Here is a 26,422-nt window from a genome sequence, read left to right as displayed (position 1 = left end):
GGGAGGGGCGGGGTCTCAAGGGATGAGGGACACCTAGACAGGCCAATGACCTCTGGGCCTGAGGGTCATCCTTTGAATTTGACCAACCACACGACGCCTTTGCTGGAATGTTAAGCCTGACTGACAGGACTCACTCAGCAAGGGACGAGGGGGGGGAAGGGGAAGAGGGTGTTGGTACCTGGGGAAGGGACCTGAAAGTTTGAAACACACCGCAACAGGGTGCAGCTCAGGCAGGCCATGCTGAGCATCTCTTTGCATGGCTCCAATACACACAAACACTGCTCAGTCTCTTCCATGCAGCTGGAAGTGCTCTCCAGTGAGGATGGCATGAAAATTCCATGGGTGGGGGGATGCTGTCTGTGTCAAAGCATGGACCTCTGAAGTGTTTTAAATTTGCATTCAAATCATTCATACTTAAAAAGATGCCCTCATGAAAGAGTTTGGCCTGAGAGACATTTTCTTATTACATACCATGATATAAAAACCGTTATGTATTATAACATACCATGTGGTAGGAACAGACTGGCATTGGAAAAAATGGCATCACAGCTAATTTATGGGGTCAAAAAGAAAAGAAGCAAACTGTGTGAGGAATCTTTTTGCTATAAGTTTACTCAGCAATGTTGAGTATAGTGAAAGCTGCTGTAGGCTTTGGGTTTTATCCACTGATGTCAACAATCCTGCTATGATATGCAGAGTAAGAGTAAAAAAGCCACAACAGAGGCTTAGTTTTCCCCCTGTGCACATAACTATGAACATTACAAGTTTGTTTTACTGTTATTTCAGACTATATATTGTAGTCTGTCTAACTTAGTTATTAGAATCAGTGAAATTATATTTGGAAGACCTCTCTGAGAAAAACCAGCAATTTGAGGTCAGAACCCATGAAGAATGGCAAGTGAAGAGTTCATGTCTGGTTTGGGTCAGGATTTCTGAAGCAGGATCTCCCCAGAAGGATCACAGCTCTGGTTTTTGGGTGTAGCTTTTAAGGAAATTATTTGTTGTATTTGGGAAGGGAATTCCTTCTGTGCTTGTGCTTGTTCTTAATCAGTTTTTGTTATACTGTGAAGTGTTCCTCATTAACAGGGGTCTCCTCTTAATTTCAGCTTTTAGGATATGTGATTGTACTGCCTGAAATGTTGTCCTTCACAGAACAATACCCTGTCTCTAAAAGAAAGAGGTATTTTAAAACTGGCTAGGTAATTGCAGATTATGCTACCTGTATGTACTTGTGTTTTGTAGATTGATCTTGGTCTCACCTGACAGAATTTTATTCCAATAATGTCAATTTTTGATATGAAAGAAGATGGGAGATGTTGAGCTCTGAGCTGGCAGCACAACAGAGTTCTCAATAAACATTGGCATGGATTGGTAGTGATTTTGTGACAGTCTTTGACAGCAATAAGGGGTTTATATCTCACTTGTAATAGTGAAATGTACATTAGATATGAAATGTTTTACTCAGCAACACTCCTTTTGAGCATTGGGTTCTCCAGTTTAAGTTTTTTCCTGGGCTATGTTTGGACACACAGATCTTGGAAGGGTGACATGACTTGGTACTGTACATATTGCCGCTATGACAATGGAGATGTCACACAGCTGTGTTCTCAAAAGCCACATCTTTTGCTACTGGTTAAATATTCAAAGATGTTGCAACAGTTCAGTTCGTAAAGCCATAAAGATAATGATGTTGAAGAATGTTCATAACTAATGCTTAAAAAGAGATCCAATATCTTGGGCTATTTAAGTAAATCATTAGGGGAAAGAAAATTCCGCAGTGGAAGCTTCTTTAACCTTCTCACATTTTTAGTGCAAGTACGGTCCTACAAAGCTGCTTGATTTGGAAACAAATTTACAGAAGTAATTGGCATATATGTGCATATAAATAGGAATAAATGCATGTAAATGGCAATCTTCCAGCCTATATTTAGCAGTGGATCAAGTGCAGAATGCTCTTTCCATCTCCTTTATTTCCTTTGAAACTTTGCGTGACGAGTTCCTCTCTGTAGATTGTTCTGTTAACTTTCTTCCATCTGTATCTCCCTTTAGCCTCAGGCTGTTAAAAATGAGACAGTTTTTGAATGAATAATGCTTATGTGATGGCTTCTTTATATGATTAAAGAAAGTGTGGGATGATATTTTGGTACCCTTTTTTTTTTTCACTTCACTAATGATGATATATAGACTGTAAGAGTTTCTAAGGAAGGAAGAAGAAATAATACTATTCCTGTTTGATCCTTTTTCTTGGTAGGAATCAGGTCCTGTTTTGCCTTTGTTCATTTGGGCTCAAGCTTTTTCTAAAGATGATAACTGATACCTGCCTTAATGTTGATTCAACTGAAAGAAAAATATTATCTGCACTTCTGCTAAATTAAAAGTATCCTTTTAAAGTGGAAAGAAATATTGCAAATGTTATTGACATAAAAAAATTTAAAATTTAAGAGCCTCATCTCCCTTAATTCAGTATCAGATTACACTTATATCAGTGGAATTTTGCTGCTGAACTCAAATCTACTATTAATACTGTATTTCAGTAATATAGGCTGTATAGATCTCTGTAGACAGGGTTTGTGAGTGTCCACATTAAAAAAAAAAATGAACATTTTTTTCAAAAAACTACCTGTAGCTCATATTACAATTGGCCTTTGAGTTATCCAAGCAACTAAAGAGGTGAAAGTTAGTTGTTTCATGGAACAGGTTTTCAATGGTTTTAATTATTCAAAGGATCATAAAGGCAGGAGTCAGAAAATGTAATGCTAAACAATGGATCCACTTCATATCCCTGACACCCTATGGAGCTATTTTGAAGTTAATGAACCTCTTTGTTTCACCCTTATCTATCTGAAAGAAAAGTAAACAAAACCCGTGAACTACCCTGAAAGAAATGCTCTCATTGACTCTAAGGGAGCTATTGGCATTAGCAAATCCAGCTGTGATTTAAGGAATTAGCACTCTGTCCTCTCATTTTGTGTTCTGTTCAATGAAATGTTGAGAAATGGATAGGCATACAGGCTGCCAAACCTTTAGGTTACTGAATGAGATATGTTAAAGTAGTTGGAAGCTTTAGGGAGTTTAAATTTCAAAAAAACCCAACCAACAAACCAACCAAAAAAACCCGAAAAAGACCCAAACAAACCACCTCAAACTACAAGGTTTTTCTATCCACTTGGAGAGCATCTGAAATGTTTTGTGTCTGGGAAATTAATCCTCTTTGGCTTTTTTGAATGGAAATGCTTATTTACTTTATATATTCAAGGGAGTACAGAACAGAATTTTAGGTTTTGGTCAAGGCTTAATAAAATAAATACTAAATGGGGAAAGCAAGCAAAGGCTTCAAAACCTTTCAGCTGTTGTGACGGAGTTTGATTATCTGTTTCTCCCTTGTTTGAAGCCCTCGGTTTGACTCAACAGAGAGTCCTCCAGCATTTTGGTGTGTTTGTCAATGAAGCACTTGGGTGATGCAGAACAGATGGAGCTTGGTGTGATCTTCACCATTCCTTCAGCAAAGCAAACAAGATTTTCGTGAAAGAACACAAGTGCACACTGCTATTCTCAAAGTAAAGAAAAAGAAAAGTTTGTTTTCTAACTCCAACGTTTATAGTTTTCTAAGAATAACAGTAGATTGGAGGGTTGACCGTGTCACCTCTCCAATGACACTGGTCAAACCAACAGTCTATCGACTTTCTCCTCCTCTATAAAAGAATGCAAAACAATGAGTTATTTACAAAAAGTGTGTGAGAAAGTTCACTACAAGAATGTCAATGTCAGAAGGCTTAGAAAATCTTAAAAAACCAGGGTGGCACGAGATTATTTCATTATTCCACCAGTAACACGTCTCAGCGGTTGAACTTGCTGGTGGCAGCAGCTGAAGTGTGTGTGTGCATGCACAGCTGTTCCCCAGGTGAGATCCCAGTGGAAATGTGCCCAGGGCTCTGGCATTTGCCACCTGTGTGGTGGCTCTGGGGAAGGGATCTGTGGGTGCTCTGTCACTGCCACTTTGCCCCTTTTTTGGGAGAGCAGCACAAAGTTTGTGGTCTGAACTTGAATTTACCTGCTGTGCTTGAGCGAAACTTGAAATTAATTTAGGGACTGAGAGGCAAGTAGAGAGTCATTAAATTTTTAATGAGCAGAAATGATCAGGCACATCACTTTGTTCATCACATTTCTGTCTAGTCTTTTTTTTATTTTATACCTATGTCTTTCACATTCTCTGCTTAAGATTTGTAGGCATACAAAGACCTTTAAAATTATGGTTCTGATGTGAACTTCTTTTCTTTTAGCTGTGCTGGGTAGTTGGTAAGGTCAGAGAACAGCGAGTTATGGTAACTTCAGCCTTTTAAGGAAACTATTTGCAGTGATCTTTAAAAACAAACAGTTTTCTCTCTGTGAAATGAGCAGGTCTTGGTTCAGTTGCTGGTAAGGAAATGAAAACATTGCATATCAGATAACACAGCTGGGATTTTTCCACATAGTTCAAGGTCTCCGTGTTAATCTCAGACATTTAAGAGAGTAATAAGAGGGATTAGTTTTATTCATTTATTCATTCTCCAAAGACATTTCATTCACAGCAGATGCAGGTATGCTGACATGAAGAGGCTTTGGTGATATGTCAGCAGAGTTCAGATGTGATTTGCTACACTTATTGGACTACTCACACTAGAAAACTCTCAGAGCAAAGCCTGCATCTATATATATTTCTCCTGAGACCTATGGGATATAGTTCATGTTTTTTTAGAGGAACTGAAGTTTTTAACTCTTTTTTCTAACATACTGTGGTGAAATAATTGGGTGCAAATCCTGGGGAGGAAGTTAATTGCAAACCAAACAAGTGGTACTAGTTACAGAGGGATTTAAGGACAGCAAAAATAAAAAAAAATAACATTGATGCATCAAGAATAAAGTGAGTTGTTCTTGCCATGCTTATAGACTTCAGATACAACCTCATAGAAGTAAGTTTTTATTACATTGTGATTAAAAACCTCCCAAGTTTGGATGTTATGCTGCTTGTTTTATGCTGGGTAGGGCCTTGTGCACTTGTACCTGAAATATTTGCTTAGAAATAGCACAGAAGTGTAATGAATGCCCTTTATCTGTAGTAGCTTTGTATTTTAAAACCAGCTAAGGAATGTCTCTTTGTACAAGTGTGTGTATTCATATTTGTCTCCTGCTATCTCCCAGTTGATGCTCTTGGACCTTTTTGCATCATGTCAAGCAAGCTATTAGCATGCACTTCAGAAACATAATTACCAGGATGTTTATAAACTGATTTCCTACACCTGTGAAACACAACAGACTTTTTTGGTTTAAAAATTTAACACCACTCAGGGTGATTTGGAAATGAAAGTCGCGATTCAAACCGCATTCTCAACGTCTTTTAATCCGCACCGAGTATGGAAGTTTTTTGCAGCTCCCAACTTTCATCTAGCACTGAAATACTGAGCCCATTCTGGGCTTCTCAGCGCATTTCCCACTGGTGCTCCAGTGCAGCTGCTGCGCTGCCATCAGCCATTAATGCTCAGGCAAAGCCAACAGCTTGTTAGGATGTGTCTGAGCTGTGCAGGGGTGCAGATGGCGTGTTCTGTCTGCCTCTACCTGTAACATCTGGCAGCAGTCAGATGTGAGAAGGCCCAAATGAGAGGGAAGGAGATAATGTTTCTAAGCTGAATTGAATAAATAATTTTTCCAGGCAAATTGTCGCGGTTTTCTTGAGGTCATAAAGGGGAAAAAAAAAAAACAAACAAAAAAAACCCAAAAAAACACCCATGTAAATGGAGGGTAGAAGTAGCCTGCTTGGTTGAATTAATTGTATGAATTTATATATCGTGTGGACTTCCAATTCAATTTTTGAGAATTTCTGTGAGCTGGTATAGAGCTGAACAGATCAATGCTGTAGTACCTAGGGAGTTTTCTCCTTAACTATCCCCAAGAATCTATCAAACTACAGACTAGGCAGATGGCTAGGAACAAGTTTCTCTATTCTGTTAGAGGTTTTGCTGTTGGTCTTGATGCAATTTTAAAATGGCTTCTAATTGTATTTGGGATTGTTCAGATCAGATTCAAATGGCATTGTTTCCTTCTAAATGACCTTGGTGATGCTATGAAGAGCCTGACAGTACAATGACTGGTTTGCCATCTCATCACATGGACAAGAATGTGCAAATTTGTTTATTTCTGAATCAAATGCTTCTTTTCCCTCAGACCTTATCCTTCTAAAAAGCCTTAGTGTGGTAAGATGTAGTGTCCTTCACAAAGCTTTTACCCTGGAAAAACTACAGCTTGGTAAAATGTAAGCATGCATATGCAAAAGAAGAATCTGTGCCACAGAGAACCAATAATCGGCATAATTCTCAATCATCTCAGTTTTGATTGGAGAGAATTTCACATTCTTGATTTTTTATCAGTTAAGAAGCTGAGAGGGTTTGGCTTCTGAGATTGGCTGAGTGATTTGGTTGTCTTTCCCCTCCACTCTCCCATTTTCCTTCACTTCTTAAACTGTCTTGGTCCATGAGCACTTTTGCTCTCTCTGGTTTCCAACTGGGAGAGGGCAGTGAGCTCTGAGCACAGCATTGCATGGGATGGAACATCCCTCTGGCCAACTCAACCCACCTGTCCTGTGTCCTCCTTTCTTACTCCCAACCTACCTGTTGGGGAGAGGAGGGGAAGATATTAAGAAACAGAGAAAGCCTTCATAAAGGCCTTTTTTTGAATGGCTTCACAAAAGCCTTTTTTTTTTTTTCCTTTTCCCCAGCTTTTTTGTGTCCACTTCATTGTTCAGAAACAGCCACGACAATGTTGTGTTATCTACACAGTTTCAGCCACAAACTCAAAGCACACCACACCATACAGGCTGCTGTGAAGAAAGTTAATTCTGTTCCAGCCAGATCCAGTATGGATAGGAAACTCTGCCCAAGTTAAATTTATAAAAGATTTTTTTTATCTTTAATTAACAAGGCACTTTTTTCTCCTATGTAGGCAAAGCATGCTAGAAAGCGCTGAGTTGTGCAGGAGAGGTGAATAATATTATAGTGCAGTGAACACAATAAAGCTGTAAGGCCCCACTCAATTCCCTCCCCAGTTTTACTAAGCTCGAGACACTTTACTAGATTTGAAAGATGGATCATGTCAGTAAATCTTAAGATTTGTTGTCCTGCCATAGAAGGAGGAACAGAATAATATGGGTTTTCATCTACAAGTTTTGACAGTGCTAATGAGTGCAGAACAAGTGAGAAAGATTTTGCAGAACAAGTGAGAAAGATTTTGCAGACCAAGTGAGGAGGACTGATTTCTGATATCAAAACTAGCTCCTGGGGAAAGACCTCATCCTGTTACTTGCAAAGTCTCTCGGCTTTCAGAATAAATAATACAGACATTTAAGATACCTTTTTGTTTTTCAGAATCTGTACAGAAGAATCTTGACAACACTAAAAAAATATGTGACATAATAATCACCCTTAAGTTTTGAAGAGCTATATGAAGTTAACATAAAGATTGCTTGAAAGTCCAATGTCCAATTTTTTATGTTTGTAGTTTAGCTTCTAAGACATTTTTGAGGATGCAAAGTCGTCAGGTGATTCTTCAGCCTTGTGGTAGGAGAATAGAGTTTTAATTAATGCTTCAGCAATAAAAATGCATCTGTATTCTGTGTCTTTCGCATCCTTAAAATAGTTGTCTTCATTCTCATTTGAGCTGTGATTTTCTGCCTTTTACACACCCAGAGTAAGAACTAGACTACTTTAGAAACAGTGGCAGCCTATCACCTAAAGCAAAACATGCAGATAATTTGCATTTTGAACTGCTGACCTGTTTGCATGCCTCATTTTCTCTCTCACTGAAAAGCTCCAAAAATGCCTGTTGTAACCTTACAGCTGCTAGGGAGGGAAAAGGGGAGTATGTAAAGCAGGGTACCAGACCTCCTCCTGTCAATACAGCTGAATAGATTCAGCTATTGTCAGTCAAGTAGATACTAGTGCTATTACACTTGCAAACCTGATGTTCCTAATCAAAGTCAAGTGTTTGCCATTTCTCTGAGTGGAGAAATTTGACAGCCTCCGTTAAAAGTGATGGAAACAGTGAGACAACAAGCAGGCTCTTGGAAAGGAGAAATTAAGTAAAAGAAACCCAAGGAAATGGTCACAGTGGCAAATTTGGGCATACCTGCCACATCCAGAGGGAATTACTAAAAATCCACAGGCTGGGTACTGTTCCCCTTTATATTAGTTTTAAAAACAAAGGTTTCCTCATATAGTTCCTTCCATTTTTTTCTCTCCACAAACTGTAGTGATTTTTTTTTTTTAATGAGAAACAGTAATATAATTTGGTTGTGCAGAAAAATACAATATGTGCCAAATGATTGATCACTTTTGGCCTTGGAATCCTCAGGCAACTATTCTGCAGTACATTTTAGGAGTAGTTTTGAAGATATAAATAGATCATCGCAATCTGTGGCAATTAGCAGATAAGAGGAAATAACAATCAGCTCTATATACTGTATGTAGTAAAGCTGGATTTTAAAACCAAAGGGAACACAGAAATTCCCCTTGGAGCTCATGATTCAGTCCTTCTGTGTTGGAATGCAGCAGACAAGAAGTTGTTTTTTGGGATACAGTTTAATGATGTGTTGTGGTTTAACCCCAAAATAAACTCAGTCCTATTACTGCTGGCCCACTCTTCTCCAGCAGGAAAAAGTGAGAAAACGAGTGACTTGGGATGAAAACAGATTAACAGGCAAAGCAAAACAAGGAATAAATTCACCCCTTCCCAGGGGCAGGCAGGGGCTCAGCTATCCCAGGAAAGCAGGGCTTCCACACATAATGGTCCCCTGACTTTCTGTTCTGAGTGTGATGCCATATGGATCATCACATGGAACATTCCTTGGGTCAGTTGGGATCAGATTTTCCAGCTGTGTCCCCTACAAACTCCTTGAACACCTCTAGCTTAGTGACTGGTGAGGTAAGGAGGGGAAAAGGCCTCTGTGTATGTGCTGCTTAGCAATTGTGGGAATCCACAAAATCAGAGGTTTTGGGAAAGCTGCAAAAGGCAGGCCACAGAGACAGCAGAACTGTGATCAGAGCTAAGCAGCAGCCATGAGGTTGGTCAGCAGAAAAATTATTTTAAAAGCAGAAAAGCAAGGACAAATAGAGCAATGGTCTGTGTATTAACGCTTGTCTAGAATAACTCTCTAAACTACAGAAGAGTTTATCTAGCAAGATATTAGGAAGGTTAAAGCTTAATAATGGAGCTCTGTGCGTTGTGTTTAAGGCTTACAAGCAGGTATTGTATTTGAAATAAGCAAGCAGTGTTTTAACCAAAGGTACCTGTGCTTATAGTGGTTGGATGGAACTACTGTCAATGTGTTTTTGCTTTGTGTGATTGGTCAAAAAGCTTATAAAGTAAGTTGTAACATTAAGTTCTTGATCTGCTGCCTGGGATGTGAGCTGGTGGCATCTTCCCATTGTCATAACCATGTAATGAGAGTGATGCTGGAAAATGAAACAACTCAAGGCAGTTCAACAGCAGCCCCGTTTTGTTTGTGATTTGTACACAGACCCTAACTGGCGATAAGCAATAGCAGAAACACCACTGCATCATTAACACATGTTCAGCACAAACCCAAAACATAGCCCCATACTAATGCTGTGATGAAAATTGCCTCTACCTCTGACAAAACCTGCGCTTGATGCAGTAGAAGATGTTGCCTTGCCCTTGGTTATTTATTCGTGCCTCCCCTCCAAAGGGGAGACATAACTTCTCATGAAATGGTTGTCAATGTGGTTCTTAAAAAGCCCATATTGTTTCTGATAGAGTAACAATTATTGGTTTATGTTTGACCTTGTTTGGGTTACAGTGACACCAGTCAAAGTGAAGATCTAGGGACATTTGTTTACATGCTCTTTAAAGGGCTGCTGTCAATGAGAGAAGTTTGGGGGTTATGTGCACCAGATCTGTGCAAGCTTTTCTTCAGGCCTAGAATAGAAGGAATAATACCAACCTCCTATTCCTGGAGATGAGCTGGATAGCTTTTTCTTAGCAGGATCTTTCTGTTTCAGACCCAAAGAACAGCTTCTGTGCAGGAAGACTTGTTTATTCAGCTACATTAGCTCATTCTGCTCAGCTTTCTCCACACCCTGCATCACTTAGACATTCATGACTCAGTGGGAACAGCACATTGCTGTGCATGTCTGTCTCTTGCTTAAAAAGCTTGATTGTATTATATGCTTTCTAAAATTGTTTTAATCTAGAAAATATATGTTTTCATCAAATATAGTGGAACAGAATTCAGAATTATATAAATACATGGCTCACATGCATATATAGGAGGTAAATGTTTTTGGTAAGGAACCTTTCATAAATGTCTGTCCTGAAGGTAATTTAAGTAAAATGTGGTAAGGTTGCCAGTTTCATCTGTTGCAACGTGCCCTTTGCCAAGTGTGCAAAAAGAAACATCATGACTGATGATTTAATCATGTGTCACTTAGTTACAGCAACTTAAGGGCAGATACCCAGGGGAAAAATAGGCCCCATTTAAGGAGCTTCATAGTTCCTAAATTTGGTGTGGTAATTTCGGGGTCCCCCGTGGCAGGAAGGAAATGATGAATCTGACTCCATGTTATTAGAAGGCTGATTTATTATTTTATTATAATAAATTATATGATATTAAATAGTATGATGTTGAATTATATGATAGAATTCTATACTAAACTATACTAAAGAATAGAGAAAGGATGCAGACAGAAGGCTACAAAGAATGATAAAGAAAACTCATGACTCTCTCTCCAGAGTCTGACACAGCCTGACCATGACTGGTCGTTAAGTTAGAACAATTCACATGTTGGATAAACAATCTCCAACCACATTCCAAAGCAGCATAGTTTTCAGTCTTTTCTGTTAATTAATCATCTTACTAGTTGAAAATTGGTACCTTTTTCAAAATGAAAGCTCTTCATTTAAAAGTTACAGCTTGTTTACTGAAGTGTTGTCATGACAACCAAAAACAAAACACAGGAGAAGCAAATGAGAAAATATTGTTTTCATTTTTCTCTGAGGCTTCTCATCTCCTCAGGACAGAAATCCTAGCAAAGAGGATTTTTCAGAAAATACAATGGTGACAAAAACAAAACAGAGGAGAAGGAAATGAGAAAATATTGCTTTCCTTTTTTTCTCTGAGGCTTCTCAGCTTCCCAGGAGAGAAATCCTGGGCAAAGAGGATTTTTTAGAAAATATGATGGTGACAATGGTGTAGTGTTCTCAAGAGGCGTTATTTTATCCCAAATTCATCATTCTAATGTGATCATGCTGTAAGAAGAAGATGCAACGAAACTCAAACATTGAACTTACTGGTTGCTGCTTTTTTTTTTCCTTCAGTAATGAAATTTATAATTAGCATGTTCAAGATGCTAAGGAGAATGTGAGCATGTTAACAACTCTCAAAATGTCAAAAAGATTTTGCAGTTGTCATTGGTTGTTCACCTTAGGGAAGATGCTTTTTACTACTTGGTAAGTTTCTTCCTGTCACAAAATAGAGCAGGGAAGTATTGAAGTACATCATTCAAACCTGCAAAGCAGCAGGGGTTGATGCTAAAGGCCGTAGCTGTCCATAACTGTTAAAAGCATCAGTTCATAACAATTGCTTGCTCTGGTCAAATTTATCTAAAAAAAAAAAAAAAAACAACTTGTGTACTAGAAGATGATAAAATAAGCTTTAAAAGAAACCTCTTTATAGTGTTACCCGTCTTCTAAAAATGAGCATGGGAAATCACATAAATAATTTCACATAAAGAATATGTATCCTTATTATATTAATGGACTTCCTTTAGAGCAAGAAAAAACATTCAGGATGATATCAAGGTAGTCCACTTGCTTGACCAAAATCTTACTAAGATGTGTCTTGATCCAAAGAAGCATAAATAAAAAAAGCATAATCTAAATAATTTGCTTCATAGAGGTGAACTGTGTTGCAAATATGTTATTACATTATAGTTAAATTATTATCTGAAAAGATTATAGAGATCTATCACTCCAAAATGAAAGAGGAGACCTGGCATATTTTTTAGGACACAATCTTCTGATCATTAGAGTATTCTTAGGTATTAGTCATGAGCAAAAATATGTTTTGAATACAATTGCAAGAGCATGAATGCTGATGAAAGATTAAGGTGCTGTTGTGTAGCCAGAAGAATTACTGATTCATGTAAAACACTGATTTCTTTGCAGTCTGGAAGATGAACGCATGCAGTACATGAGAACAAAAGCTCAGCTGGGTAGAGCATGGTGTTAATAAGGCAAAGGTTGTGGGTTTCAGCCCCATCTGGGCCATTTTCTGGAGTTGACTCAATGACCCTTGTGGGTCCACTCCAACTCAGAATATTCTGTGACTCTGTTTGCAGGCTGGCAATCACAGTCAGTTCCCTTTGAAGATATTAATGTTTTCTTGAATTCTGTTGTAACTACATCCTCCTGTAATTTTTAGTGTATTATTTACAGTAACCTAACAAAGTAAATTTGTGTTAAATGAGCCTGTTTAATCTACCTGCAAAAAATAGTTAACAGGTTGCTTACCTTTAACAAACCAAAATTTTTTAACTGTAGAACTACTACCCAAATGGTACCAAAACTTCTGTTACCTTAAGTGCAGAAGAGCAAGGCAGAGTTGTTGAATCTTCTATCAGATGGCATCTAATTTAATACAGGTGAAGTTGGTGCATGATGATCATGCACTTTTTTTTCTGAGGATCATCACCTTTGTCAGAAAAAAAAAAATATAGCATGTTCTGTTGATCTGTTTTATATATCTGATGTTGACACACAAGATTCACCCTGTTTCTCATTTCAAAAATGTCTCAATTATCTCTCAGCCATGTTAATTTCAGCTTAATTTCCTTCATTTATAGGATGCTTTTCCATGTCTGGACCTTGGAAAAACATTCTATAGATGAAGGAAATTAAGCTTTATGCTGCCCTAGAACAAGGTTATTCCTCCCTTTATTTTTGGCTAAAGTGTTTTTCTAGGGAATAGAAGAGCATGCCTCTAATATTATAAGCTGGAATAATTATGAAGCCTGCTACACCAGTAGCTTCACTCACTGTAAAAATACTGACTATTGGTGACAGGAACAGTCTGTGAATTGTGAAGTGGTAGCATATATATATATATATTGTTTTAGCTGACTGTTAAAGGCCCTTTTTCTTTAACAGCAACCTGCACTCCTGAGACAGCCAGAGAAACAATCCTTCTCCCCTCTGCCTGCAGTGAAGTCACTTACATCACCTTTAAGTAAAATATTTTAGTAAAATCTTTTAGCAAAATATAACCTTAAATCCAGCAAGGCATAAATTCATCAATTAATTCCATAGTGAATAATATCTAGCATTCTCAATTTCTCTACAGATGCAGAATGTGTGTGGGTTGATCAGAGTAGCACGTTTGACTCAAAGTATATGCCTTGGATACTGAATATGGATAACTCCTTGGTAGCTTTCAGTCTGTTCTGTTAATTAATCATCTTGCTAGTTGAAAATTGGTACCTTTTTTAAAATGAAAGCCCTTCATTTTTAAGTTACAGCTTGTTTACTGAAGTGTTGTCATGACAAAATGCATCTATTAAACTTCCAATGTCTCCTACTATTTTCAGGTGGTCCTTAATTCTAAGGGCAAGAGTAATTTTCTGCTATTGAACTTTTAATCAATTCCATAAAACATAAATAATTATGACAGTGCCCATAGGTAGATCAGAGAAGGATTTTGTGCAAGAGATTTTATCTATTTCAGCGAAGGATGGAGGTAACGCTCAATTTTTCTACATTGATTTTTTTTTTTTTTAAGTGGCTTCTTGAACCTTATTCAGAGCTGAATCAAAGGGATACCAGTGGCCTGGCTTTGTGTGTTGCCGTGGGTGATGTTGGAAGTTTGCAACTGCCCCTTGATATCCCCTAATGCTTGGGCAGTGTGAGATGGATCCCAGGATTGGCTCTGTGCTTCCATTTGCTTGGGGCCAATTTCCATTTCCTTGTCAGAGACATGTCTTGACTGGGCACGTTGCAGCCAGCACTGTGAAGGCAGAAACTGCTCCAAGTGGAACTGGATGAGCCCAGTAGTCTTTTCCTTAAAGGAAGCTGCTATCAGCTCCTTTGGAAATAACCCAACCAAACCCCACAAGGTCTTTTCCCTGACAATTGGGAAAGACAGACCCTGGATTTCATTTATTGTTGGCAGATGCTTCCTTCTCTTCAACTTTCAGAGTTCAGCACTACTTTTGTTGAAGCACATCTTACTACCCATTTATCAGCTGAAATGCTGCACGTGGGATGTGAATGCATGTTATTTAATCCCTGATAGGCAGATACTTCATCCTTTGGTAAACAATTAGATTTTCACCTGGAAATTACCTTTCATTCAGAACAGATTAGGTGAAAATACAAATGGAACTACTCACAGCATCCAAAACAGATAATATGGGTGCTAATGTTTTTAGACTTTGGTGGATAAATAAGGAAAGCATTTCTACACAGAAGTAAAGTTGGAAAGATTACTCTCTCTACCTGCATTTCCCTGACCTCCTGACCTGCCTCCCTGACCAGAGTGCTGGAGTGTATCTCGTAGAGAAAATTTCCCTTTGGTAAATTCTAAACTGCTTCAGGAACTCACTTGAAGGCTTCCTTGGGTTCAATTTCAACCCGCTCTTCCTCCGAGGCTCACTGATTTTATGGAAGTGAGAGATGCTTCAAAGCCCTGACAAACGAGAGGCCAGTGTGCTGCTTTTGGAGATGCCAACCCTGGCAGAGCAGCCCAGAGGCCACGACCAGCAGTCAGATCAGTGAAGTTCATCCTCTGGCCTGCCTACCCCCACTTAGCACTTTAGTCAATGCCTGTATCCATGGGCACATTGATGAACGTGCAGGGATGCTCTAAAGAGATGATATTAACACAATGGGATTGCTGCTAGCTGTGGGTGAGAGGAGATGTAGCTGTGCTTTCTGAACCTGAGGATGACAGCTTTGGAAGGAGACAGTCAATCTCCAAGGGACAACACGTTTCCCCACAAAACAACAATTTTACCTAAGACCTCACTTGAAAATAAGTAGATGTTTGACACTGAGTAGCAATGCTGAAGTGTTAATAACTTGGAAATGTCACAGACATGTTTTATGAAAAATCCTTTCCTTAGGATTTTTCCTCCTGACAAGCTGAGAGGCCTCAGGAACAAAATGCAAACATTGATTATCTGCTGCTGTGGAACGCAACAGGTGCATCTGTGATTGCTCTCAAGTGATTGTTTCTAATTAATGGCCAATCACAGCCCAGCTGGCTCAGAGAGCCCAGCCACAAACCTTTGTTATCATTCCTTCTTTTTCTATTCTTAGCTGTCCTTCTCATGAAATCCCTTCTCCTATTCTTTTAGCAGAGTTTTAATATAATATATATAATAAAATAATGAATCAAGCCTTGTGAAACATGGAGTCAGATCCTCATCTCTTCCCTCATTCTCAGACCCCTGTAAACACTGTCACATGGAAATGTTGCAGAATAAACTCATGCAATGCACTCTTACCTTGCTTGTAATTTAATTAGTGAGTTTTGATGAGGCTTTTTTTTTTCCCTAGTAGGTTAAGAATGTCTTCTAACAAGACTAAATAGAAAAATTGCTAATATCAACAAAGCTGTGCTTTTCTATCATGTCAAAGATAAATTCCCAGTATTTCCTGGCATGGACATGAAAGCAAGCAATCAAGCAATTATCTATATATGAACCACGTGTCTTGGAAAACAGGTGTTATTCTGGAAACACTTGAAAAAAAAGATTATTTTTCTTTATAACTGTTCCTGTTTTAGCAACTGTTAGTCAGCTTGAAGTATGTCCTTGATTCTCCAGTCCTTAAACAATGCACTGTTCTATCTTAGCTAGAAGTATGTGTTGGAAAAGAATAGGGATGAAGAAGAATTTGCAGGAAAAATAATTTGAAGTTAGCACGAGGCATGCTGGGGATTGGCAAAGTAGCAATGCTTTTTCTTGGGATTCTATTTTTGCTATACATTTCCTTTAATGCTAAGAAGTCTGCAAATATAACTGTTTGAAAATTATTTTAAGATGGAGATGGACATCATTTGAACTGCTTGCAAACAAACTTAAGTTTAATTTATTCTTCAGTATATTAACTTGGTTCTAATCACTGAATTCCACATGACTGAGCTCAAAGGAAGATCATGCACCCCTGCTTCTTCTCTAAATTTTAATTTCTTCTTGGTGTGCTTCAAAACCTGAACTGTTTAGACACACCATACTTGACCTTTAAAATTTCAGTGTCAGGGGAGTCATGACAACTGGATGAAGCCATGCAATTATTTGTCTAAAATGTTTGCATAAACGTTAGAAGCCCCATAAGAGCAGTTTGTGGAAATGCTGTAGCTTCAGAGGCATAGGATGCTGCTGAAAGCTGCATCTTCATGAATTATTAGTGCTTCTGCTCAAGATGTTTGAATATCTTGCCTGCTTTTAGTGGAAGTTGATTCCACTTTTCTTGATGAAGTCTGAAAACATTTCTTCTACTCTTTTCAGGCTTGGGAATAACATCTACCCAAGTATGTGTAGACTGCTCTCATTTCCTCCTCATGGTTATCTACCACCATGAGGGCACAGTTTTCCTTCATGATGCTGCACTTCTCAAATAAGCACCAATGTTCATCGTTTGCTGAGCAATGTGTTCTGAAAAGGAAAATGCATGGTGTGTATAGAACAATTTCAAATATAGCTGTGCTGTATTTTATTTGATTCTTATTTGATTCTGAACAGCCAATGAAACATAGAATTTAACCATCACACTCTGTTAATGTGTTGGAGCTGGCAGAAAAGCACCGGTGTAGGTTGGCATACTTACTGTGACAACACAGAGTAACCTCTGCAAAGAGCAAAGAATGGTTTTCTTTCTGTCAGTACAGGAGTGAACCAACAGAGAGAAATTAGTGTGCCTAATGCATTAATGCCATGGGAGCCATTTGCTGAAGGTGTTTAGACTTTTCTGCACACTTGTGAATCTCGAATGTGTAACTGGGCTGGGCTAGGAAGATGACAGGAGCTAAAGAAAACATAGAAGACTTAAGAAAAAAAAATCTTAAAAATGAAAAGAATAACAAAGTATAAACTATATGAATACCTTAGCTGTCAGTAGAGTAATTCAGTTTGAATACATCCACAGTTTTGTGCATCTCTGCAGATTAAATGTAAAATGTGCTCCAGGAAGGACTGGCTCCTCCTCCAGTCTTAACCTGGTGACTGCTGCTTCTTTGAAGAGGCTACTGCAGAAGATAAAATACATTGCTGGGCTGCTGTGATAATATTGATTTTACTTTAAAGAATTTTAAGGTTGATGAACTGTACCCTGTGGAATAATTTAAATTTGAGCAACAAAACAAAATGTATTGTTTTAAATTGTCAGAGTTAACCAGTGGTAAATTTACATTTCAGTGTTTGAAAGGCCTCTTCAAATTGCGGTCAAAGAAATAATTCTTTTTTGGGTTAATTCATCTTAAATTGTCTCAGATTAGCTCAAAAATATAGAATCTCTGCATATTACTAGTCAGTGTAAAAAAAAAAAAAAAAGATGTCTTCTGGCTACAGAGCTTCCTAATGAAGGACTAGGGAACAGCCAGTACTCAAGGGGTTATCATCAATTCTTGAAGTACAGAGAATCCCAATAAGGATGTGTAAGGTTCCTTTGGTCTCTCAGTAGGCATTTGAATTTTTCTTTGCATGGATGGAAGAAGCACGGGCACTGTCACCAAAAATGTGTCATGAAGGTTGTGGAACTGTGACAAATACTTGTGCTTTGAACACAAATGTGAGTGTGAGGGATAAAATTGAGCCAAGAACAATTTCTGAAGCCTTTTGATAATTCACTGGCTACCCATCCTCATTAAAATAGTTAGGAAACGTGTGTGGGCTCAGTTGTAATTCTAAACTGAAACAAGAATGAAAGATAGAAGGAAAAAAAATCAAATTCATCTAAATGTAGATGATTTAGATGTAACTTAACATGAACATGTTAAGTTAAAAGAGTAGTGAGCATGTAACTTAAAAGAGTAGTGAGCTTTATCCACCCATTATACACTACTCAATGAAAGACCTGCTCATTAACTACTTTAATTACTGAAGGCAGAGATCCTCTTAGCAGGGTCAGAAAATCTGTGCTCTGGTCATAATGAAGAGTGGGTGGGGATATGGGAGAGAGATTTATACTCGACCATGTACGTCCTGGGAGTTGCTGTCACTTTTGTGTTCGAAGGAGAAAAACATACAAAACCCTACAACAATTCAAGCCAAGGAATGTCGCGCACTAAATCTAGGAAAAAAAGGGAATCATACCTTCTGTGTGAAGAAGTTAAGTTGAATTTAGTTAAGTTGAATTTACTTAAGTAGAATTTAGTAAAGTAAGCTGAATTTAGTAAAGTAGAATTTAGTAAAGTTGAATTTAGTAAAGTGAGTAGAATTTAGTAAAGTAAGTTAAATTTAGTTAAGTAGAATTTAGTAAAGTTGAACTTAGTTAAGCTGGACTTAGTTAAGTTGAATTTAGTAAAGTAAGTTGAATTCAGTTAAGTTGAATTTGGTAAAGTAGAATTTAGCAAAGTAAGTTGAAGTTAGCAAAGTTGAATTAAGGAAATTAGTTTATAAGGAATTAGTTAAGGAACATAGTTTCATTGTTTCTGTGAATTTCTGAGCATTCCTTTATTCTAGCCAAACTCCCAAAATACTTTGTCCTCCTGAATTTGAATATTTTATAAAGCAGGACAGTTGAAATGGGGAAAGCCAAGCTGTGACTTACACTAGACATGATGTAAAGCCTTGTGTAGGAATATAGCAAAAAAAAAAAAAAAAAAAAAAGTTACGTGGTTTTCTGTGGTTCAAAAACAATGTCTTCTGCTCTCAGTTTACTCATCTTTAATTGCATTGTTGCACTATCTGTTGCAGAAGATGAACTTTTGGGGTGATTTGTGTTATAAATGATTTTCCTATCAGTAAGAACAGGCCATTGTGGAGATTTTCCTCCATCTCTCAAATGGAGTGGCAGCTTTGGGCAGAATAAAATTCCATAACATATAAGAATCATGGCCATACTTTTGAGCTAGTGGAAATCGTGAATGCTTTTTTAAACTTGTTTAGAATGGAAATTCTGGCCCCCTTCCCTCAGTAGGTTGCCCTTCACTTTTATGGAGCCGTTCCTGATGAGGAGCAGCAAGTGGCTTATCAAGCATCCCCCCCTTAAGTGTGAACTGGTTTGGGATTAGGATTCTGGTGACTTGAGGAAGAAACCAGCCAAATACACTGGTTTTGGGACTTATATGAAGTTTGGTGGAGCCTGCTTGCCCTTTTTGGCTGAATAGGTGGGCAGGGCACATAACCTCTCCTATGCTGAGTCTGTGACTCTGCACAAAATAATTGTAAATTAAATATGAAAAGCAAATTGAGAATAAAACCCAAACCAAGAAAGGTATAGTTTAAAATTTTTTGGACTACAGCATAAGTTATCTTTGACTCATTGCACTACAAAAGTGATATTGAGACTGCCAAATTGTACTAAGAGATTTTCCAAGACAGTGTTTGACATCAGTGAGCCAGACTGGAGGAGCAGTGTGAAATCATCTAATGATGCATGACATAAGATTTTGTTTTGTAGGGTATGTAAGCACTGCGTTGATGAATGTCAGAAGTTCAAGACTTACATGAATTACACAGAAAGAAGCTTTAGGGCTTTCTCCAAATAAAATTTTGACACAATAGTTGTTCGTAGGTCTTTCACTGGGCTACTCAAAGGCTGAATTCTGTAGTCCATTACTCACTTTCTGTTCAGTAGAATGTTAACCTGGTCCAAAACCAAATCTCCCCTCTCATGCTCATTTAATTTAGGCTTACTAAAATCTGAATAACAGACTCCGTATTTGCCAATTACCTGGAAATGTTCTGATTACTAAAGACATATCAATTTTTATGGCTATGAACATTTTTCTTCCATACGAGTGAAGGGAAAAATGTGTTAGATGCTCTAAGTGAGGAAAAAAATCTGGGTTTAAATATTTAGAAATTAAATATAAGTATGTATAATTGAGAGAAAAATATTCTTATGATTATGCTTTGTGTTAATGAATCATCAAATAGCAAAATGTACTGGGGCAGGTGTAGTTGCTTATGTGTCCAAGTATATTTATATATTTATATATGTATTTATATGTATACACACACAGTTTAGTGCGTATTTCTAGTTGGTCTGCATATCATATTCTCCACTAGATTGTTATGGTGATATTCAATTGATTGGGAATAATGGCACCATAAATGTTTGAATTAGAGAATTTAGGTGACAAATTAGAAATATTTGTGTGTAGGAGTCACAGTGTGATGTTATCTAGCAGGCTGAATACTGTCCTCTAAGCATACTTCCAAGGAAAAATGATTCAGACTTATTTCTGAATCACAGGTTTTCTTCTTCCCTTCTCTTGTCTACTCTGAAAGGGCAACATAAAACTGTAGCACTTGCAAAATGGGTCTTTGCAGGAACAGTTTTCTCCCCTTTCTTTTTAAATATCAGAACTGTTCCACTGAAAATACTTTCCATAGTCATACTTGGTTACACAAATTTTTTTTCCTAACTAATTAACACACTGAAGTTAATTAATTAGAGGTGTAGACACATTCTCATTTATGCCCCTGTAGTTGTGCTGCTGACCTGTAGCACCACTGTTCACCTTTGGCTCTCCTGCCCTGATCAGATGCCAAAAAAACCAAAGCACTCCTTGATTTGTACCTAGAATGACTCACTGAGTATGCAAGGTGTTTTATTTTCTTTGCATAGGCAGCACCCAGTCAAATCAGTCATATCCTGTAGAATACTTTCAGATCACTCATGTTTCTCTTGTACATATAAAAATAACACAAAGTGATCTTAGAAATGTGACTGTTCTCCCTTCCCTGTCAATTTGTCAGTGTCTGATAGAAAACACATCATTGTTTCAGGTTAGTGGTTTGGTTATTTTTTATTATTTTTATGTATTCTGCTTATAAAGTAAAGAGAAGGGAAGAAAGAAATAGACATGCTTTTCACTAATTATGTTGAGCTTCAAGCCATTCTGAGTGAAGGTTTTTATGCTGTAATTTGTTCTCACCCCTGGGGTGTATAGGCCTCTATCTGCATTTCCTAAATATAAGCAGATAGTAATGAAATCATGAGAAATCAGGCTTGTTAATCCTGTAGTTCCTTTCAAAAGAGCTCTGTGCTGCTCAGGGAATTTGGTGCTACTGCTGGGTCCTGCGCTTGGGGCTCTCCAGCCACTGCTTCTAAATGGTGCTCTTCCTTCCAGGGGTGTGGAAAGTGTTGGAGAATTTTGCTCAGACATGGCTTGAAGGAAAAAAGGCCTTGAAAATATACAGCTGATGGAGAAGTAAAAGGCAGCTGTAAGCAACTAATTCTCAAGCCTGTTTCCCAGGCATGTTTCTGTAAACAGCAAGAGTTCTCAAGCCTGTCTTCAATAACAAGTAAATACCTTGTCCTTGGATAAAGTATGGGAAAGAAAAAGTGACAAACATGAAGGCCTTGAGAACCTTTCATATCAGGGTGAGAACACAAATCTTGGTTTCAATAACAAACCACAGGTATTGAAAACAAAAGGAGGGGTTGCTGTTTAATCTGTAACCAATGATGAGCTTGGGCTTTGCAATATGTATGAACTTAATTAACACAGTTATAAAAATGTGCATGGTTGATCAATAAATCGGAGTTCGATGCTCATCAATCGGATGGTCGTCTCCCTTCACTTCATCAGGAAAGCCTTTCTGCCATGAGCTCATCTCCCTCTCTGTCTCTGTTCAAAGGGCAAGGATGATGTGTTTTAGAAATTCATGGATTTCTTGAAGTGGTGAGTCCCTGAGCACCTTTCAAATGAACGCAGCACTGTGAATGCTACCCTAAGCATGTATATTTATTTGACTTTTTGTCATTTTGAGACTTTCTAAAATGCTTAGGTCTTCCAGTGCTTTATAAATAAAATGTGTGGTTTTATATATGGAAGCTATACCAGCTATGTCAGTGTTGTGCTTTTGGGAGGATAGTACAGGATAGTAAGTTTCTGCTTCTTCAATTCAAATTTCTCACCAGGGCAAAGGGATGGAGCAGGGAGAAGGGGAACAGTACTGGCATTATCAGCCCTTTTAAAAAGGCTGAATTTGCCCCGTGTTTAGAATTGTGTATGAAGCAAGTGTGAATTTATTTTAAAGCACTTTACTTTCGTCTCTGATTCCACATTTTAGCAACTTGGGTATGTATAAAGATTGGGACAATCAATACCCTAAAACAACTAGCATACAGTTTTATCAGTAGAAATCTCAAAAACTGACCTTTTCTTTGTGCTTTTCATTCATTTACTCTTGAGATTAATGCTTCTATTTTGATTTATTAATCAAAAATGCATTTGTTTTTGTTAGACATTTTGTTAATAAGTTCATGCTTCCTGCCCCTCATGGCCAGGGTTCATGTTTCAGGAGGATACAGCAGAAAGGTTTTAAAGCAAATGCTTAATGCCTTAGTGATTTTAGCATTAGAACCCTGAAGCTTGGTAGCTGAAAGTTGTACAGAAGGGATCAAATCCCCATGGAGGATTACACAACCTGCTGCTGAGAAAGGGCCTGAGGTAGCCTGCCCCTTGCACCTTGCTTATACACAATCCCAATTTTTCCTTCAGGCTAGGAAAGGCAAAAGAGTAGCAGTCCAAATAGTTTTTGGTATTAAACATCTCTATGACGGTGCTTAAGTAATTTGATTTATCTGGTCATTATATTAATGATATATTATTATATATCATCATTATATCTATTATACATGTTATGTTTCTCTGGTTTTATTTAAATATAAATATTTATATTAAATGGTAATATTAAATATATTATATTTAATAATATTATATTATATTTAATAAATATTAAATTAATATGAATTATAAAATTATAATATCTAAAATAAAAATAAATTAATATAAGTATTATATTAACTATAAATATTTATAATAAATATAAATATTAATTTTTTTCAGGCTCGATGCAGTAGCCATGAAGTTGCTGAAGCAGCAGCAGTGGCTGCCCAGTCCAGATGTGGCACTGAGAGCACTCCCCTGCAGGTAAGGACAGATAAGTGATGGGAGAGGTTTGTGTCCAGATTTTTAGAAAAAATCGGAATGAAGAGGAAAATCAACACTTCTGCCTGCCAGCCTCTAAAAATGAAAAGAGCTACCAAAAAAATTTTTTTTTTGGGTGGGTAAATTGATTTTGTTATGGCCCCTGATTAACATAATTGTGTAACCACCCTAATGCATTCTTGTTAACTGTAAAAAGTTTTTTCCAAGGGCTTGAGCAAGTACATCTCAAAGTGCACTGCCAAATGTCTTTACTAGAACAGAAATCTCTGAAATCTTTGCTTGACTTTGACTGCAGTTGTGCAACTGATTCTGTGGATTTAGCTGCATGAACTATTCATCCCTAATCTCAGAAATGTGTATTTTGATGAATAATTTCTAACAGAAAGGCAAAAGACAGGAAGCAGGAGTGACATACTTGTCATGTGGAGTGTTTAAAAAACCCAGGGAGACAAAAGAGCTGCCTTGCATTTATTTCCCTCCGCAGGTTTGCATTAGCAGGGACTTGGGAAAGTAGCTCAAGAAACGTGTTTGTGCAATGAACACTGTTACCATAGCTGTTCTGGGGGGGACCAGGCCATTGCTGACTTGTTAAGCAGCTTTTACTCTTCAAAAGACAAAGCTGTGTGCAGTCTCTGAGAGCAGAATCCTAATGAGGCTGCTACACTTGTGCTTCTTTTTTTCCCCCCCTCCTGTCAATCCCGAACCTTTGTAACGCGTTGTGATCTATTGAGAGGTTCATTTAAAATGTGGGAGATGGATGGGTCAGAGGCAGGGTTCTGGATGCTCTCCCCAGCTCCTTTGTGGCCCTCTTGCTCCAGAAGGTCAAGCAGAGGCACTGCCTGGACCTCAGCCCCTGTCTGTTCCCAGGATTCCGTTTCAGAGAAGGTCTGTGGACAGCGCTGCACATGCGAGGGATGCTGCTGATGATTTGTGAAATGCAGGAGTTCTGATACTGTGTGATGTTAGCAATAAAAATCAATCTGAAAAATGCATCAAATTAGTCTAGAAAACATTGAACACAGTACATTTATTGCCTGGAGAAATGAGAAATCTGTCATCTCTTAGGTAGCATCAGTTTATCATCCTGATCATAGAGTTGCTCTGATTTTGTGACTTACAAACTGTAGTTACAGATTTTTGTGATTCTTCTACGGTCTAGGTACTGTAGAGGCCCTAATTTTTTGGAATATCTGCTGATAGCATCAGGATCTGCAGTGGCTGCACAACTGGAAAGCGTTCATGGTATGGAGAAAGGTAGGAAGGAGAACATTTGCAGATCTTTTCTGTGGAAACAGAGAAATGATTTCTTAAATCTGTGTGTACTTTTTTTGTTCTGAAAGACACGAGACAAATATCCAGGTCTCCTGGAATATGTATGGACTATGGCATGACTTGCTGGATAAATCATCTTCCACTGATACAACTGGAAATCTCAGTCTGCCCATCAGCAATTATACCATAACACAAGCTGCAGTGACCTGGGTACCAAGCACAAGGTAACTTTTTTTTTTTTTTGGTTCAAGAATTAGCTAGCTAGTGTCACAGCTGTGGTATTTACACCCCTGCTATATTCCTGCAGGGAAAGGCATTCAATCTTCCTATTTGTTCAAACATGACAGTTTTTCAAAAGAGATTTAGAATTCCTCCAATTTCCAAATATGAGCAGACAAAGTTTGGGATCAAGTGAACAGTAAAAGAGATATAGTCTAGAAAGAGGCTCAAGTAAATGCTAACACTAACTTTCAATAAAAAGTAACAATCCGATTGTGTTAGTGAAGGAATGTTGGCAATTGGTGGCAATAACTGCCCTGGTTCTGGCCAGGACAGGGTTTTTTTTTTTTTTTTTCAGTAGCTGGGAGTGGACATGGCTAGGACCCAGTGGTTTTTCTATAGCCCTTTACATTATTGGCAGGGGGCTGGGACTGTTTTCTGGGAAGAAGGGGTTCCTTCCGGTCAAGAAAACGTGATGCAGGGAGCCACTGGTACTGTCTATTATCAGGGGGTTTTTATGTGTGGATTGTATCTTTTACCCTCTCTCATTAGCAGTGTTGATGTGACTGCTTATTTTTTCTTATCCCATAGCTATTTCCAGTCAATTGTTCTTATCTCAACCCTTGTTCTTTGCTTTTGTGCTTCCAGTTCTCTCCATCCTGTCACAGGGGAGAGGAGGGGACCGAGCTGTGGGGGACAATCTCAGTGGGGACACTGAATTGGGGGATTCTGTTCCAAAACCCCAACAGCCTTATTTGGTGCCCAGTGAAGGGTTTGAGATGACAGATCTGCTGGGATGTACCAGATTGAATTTCTGTCTGGCAGTAATGAGCAGGCTCCTGTGCTTGCCATGGGGCTTGTTCCCATGAGTGTCAGTGAGAGCCTCGTGCTTATTAGTGGCTGTCACTCCTTGCTGTGGTGCTGTACCTCTTGTCACCTCGCTGAATTGTGCCTGGGGATGTTTGATGACAGCCAGGGATGTGCCTGCCCTGGCAGGTGGCCAGGGTATGGCTGCTGTGCTGGACAGGCTGGCACTTGGGTCCCAGCTTGACTTGAAGGGATTGTGACTTGTGAATGAGCAGACAATGGAGGAGACCCACCTGGAAACTCTATGCCAGAGCAGCTGGATGCCTGAAGGAGGATGTGACCCCATGAGATGCCTGTGATGGAGCAGATTTGCTGGCAGCACTTGTGACTTCATGGGGGACGCACGCTGGAGCAGTTTGTGAAGAACTGCAGCCTTTGGGAAGGACGAATGCTGGACAAGTGCAAGGAGGACTGTCCCTGGTGTCTGGGACACCAGGCTGGAGCAGGGGAAGCAAAGATTCCCTTCCAGCCTGTGGTAAAGGCCATGGGGAAGCAGCTTTCCTCCTGCAGCCCATGGAAGACACTGATGTGGACGATTCTGGGGGGCTTCAGCAGGAACCCTTGGCTGCAGCCAGGCTGGGGAGAAGAAGACCAGTTCATTGCAACATTACACCAGATTAACACGGCCCAAATGGACCAGGGGTGAAGACTGTTATGAAGGTAGCTTGAAATTGTTGCAAGCCATGATCTGAGTTGTCTGTTAGAGGAATTACTGCGACAGAAGCCACAAAAACCCATGGAGGAGAACCTTACAAGGAGCAGCTGCAGTGCAGTAGTGACTTTGGTGAGCTGAGCTGGCTTTGGTGCCCAGTAACCCCATGTCACACACCCCTGTCCTGTCCTGAGTGACCACCACAACAGAAGCAGCCCAAAGTCATGGGCTAAATTATTTCAACA

At 38.6% G+C, this 26,422-nt stretch overlaps 1 long non-coding RNA gene across 1 annotated transcript; it reads left to right on the top strand.

Annotated features, from left to right (window-relative positions):
* Window positions 1–23,055: 23,055 nt before the first annotated feature.
* LOC135447499 (uncharacterized) lies at window positions 23,056–24,657 on the top strand. The gene is made up of 3 exons (XR_010440172.1): window positions 23,056–23,149; window positions 24,327–24,421; window positions 24,508–24,657. It is a non-coding gene; the product is annotated as an uncharacterized LOC135447499 (long non-coding RNA).
* The last annotated feature ends 1,765 nt before the right edge of the window (window positions 24,658–26,422 follow it).

This window comes from Zonotrichia leucophrys, chromosome 4, assembly GCF_028769735.1.
Source record: "Zonotrichia leucophrys gambelii isolate GWCS_2022_RI chromosome 4, RI_Zleu_2.0, whole genome shotgun sequence".
Lineage (NCBI taxonomy): Eukaryota > Metazoa > Chordata > Aves > Passeriformes > Passerellidae > Zonotrichia > Zonotrichia leucophrys.
The sequence above is the reverse complement of the archived record's forward strand: the minus strand, read 5'-3'. Positions and strand labels throughout refer to the sequence as shown.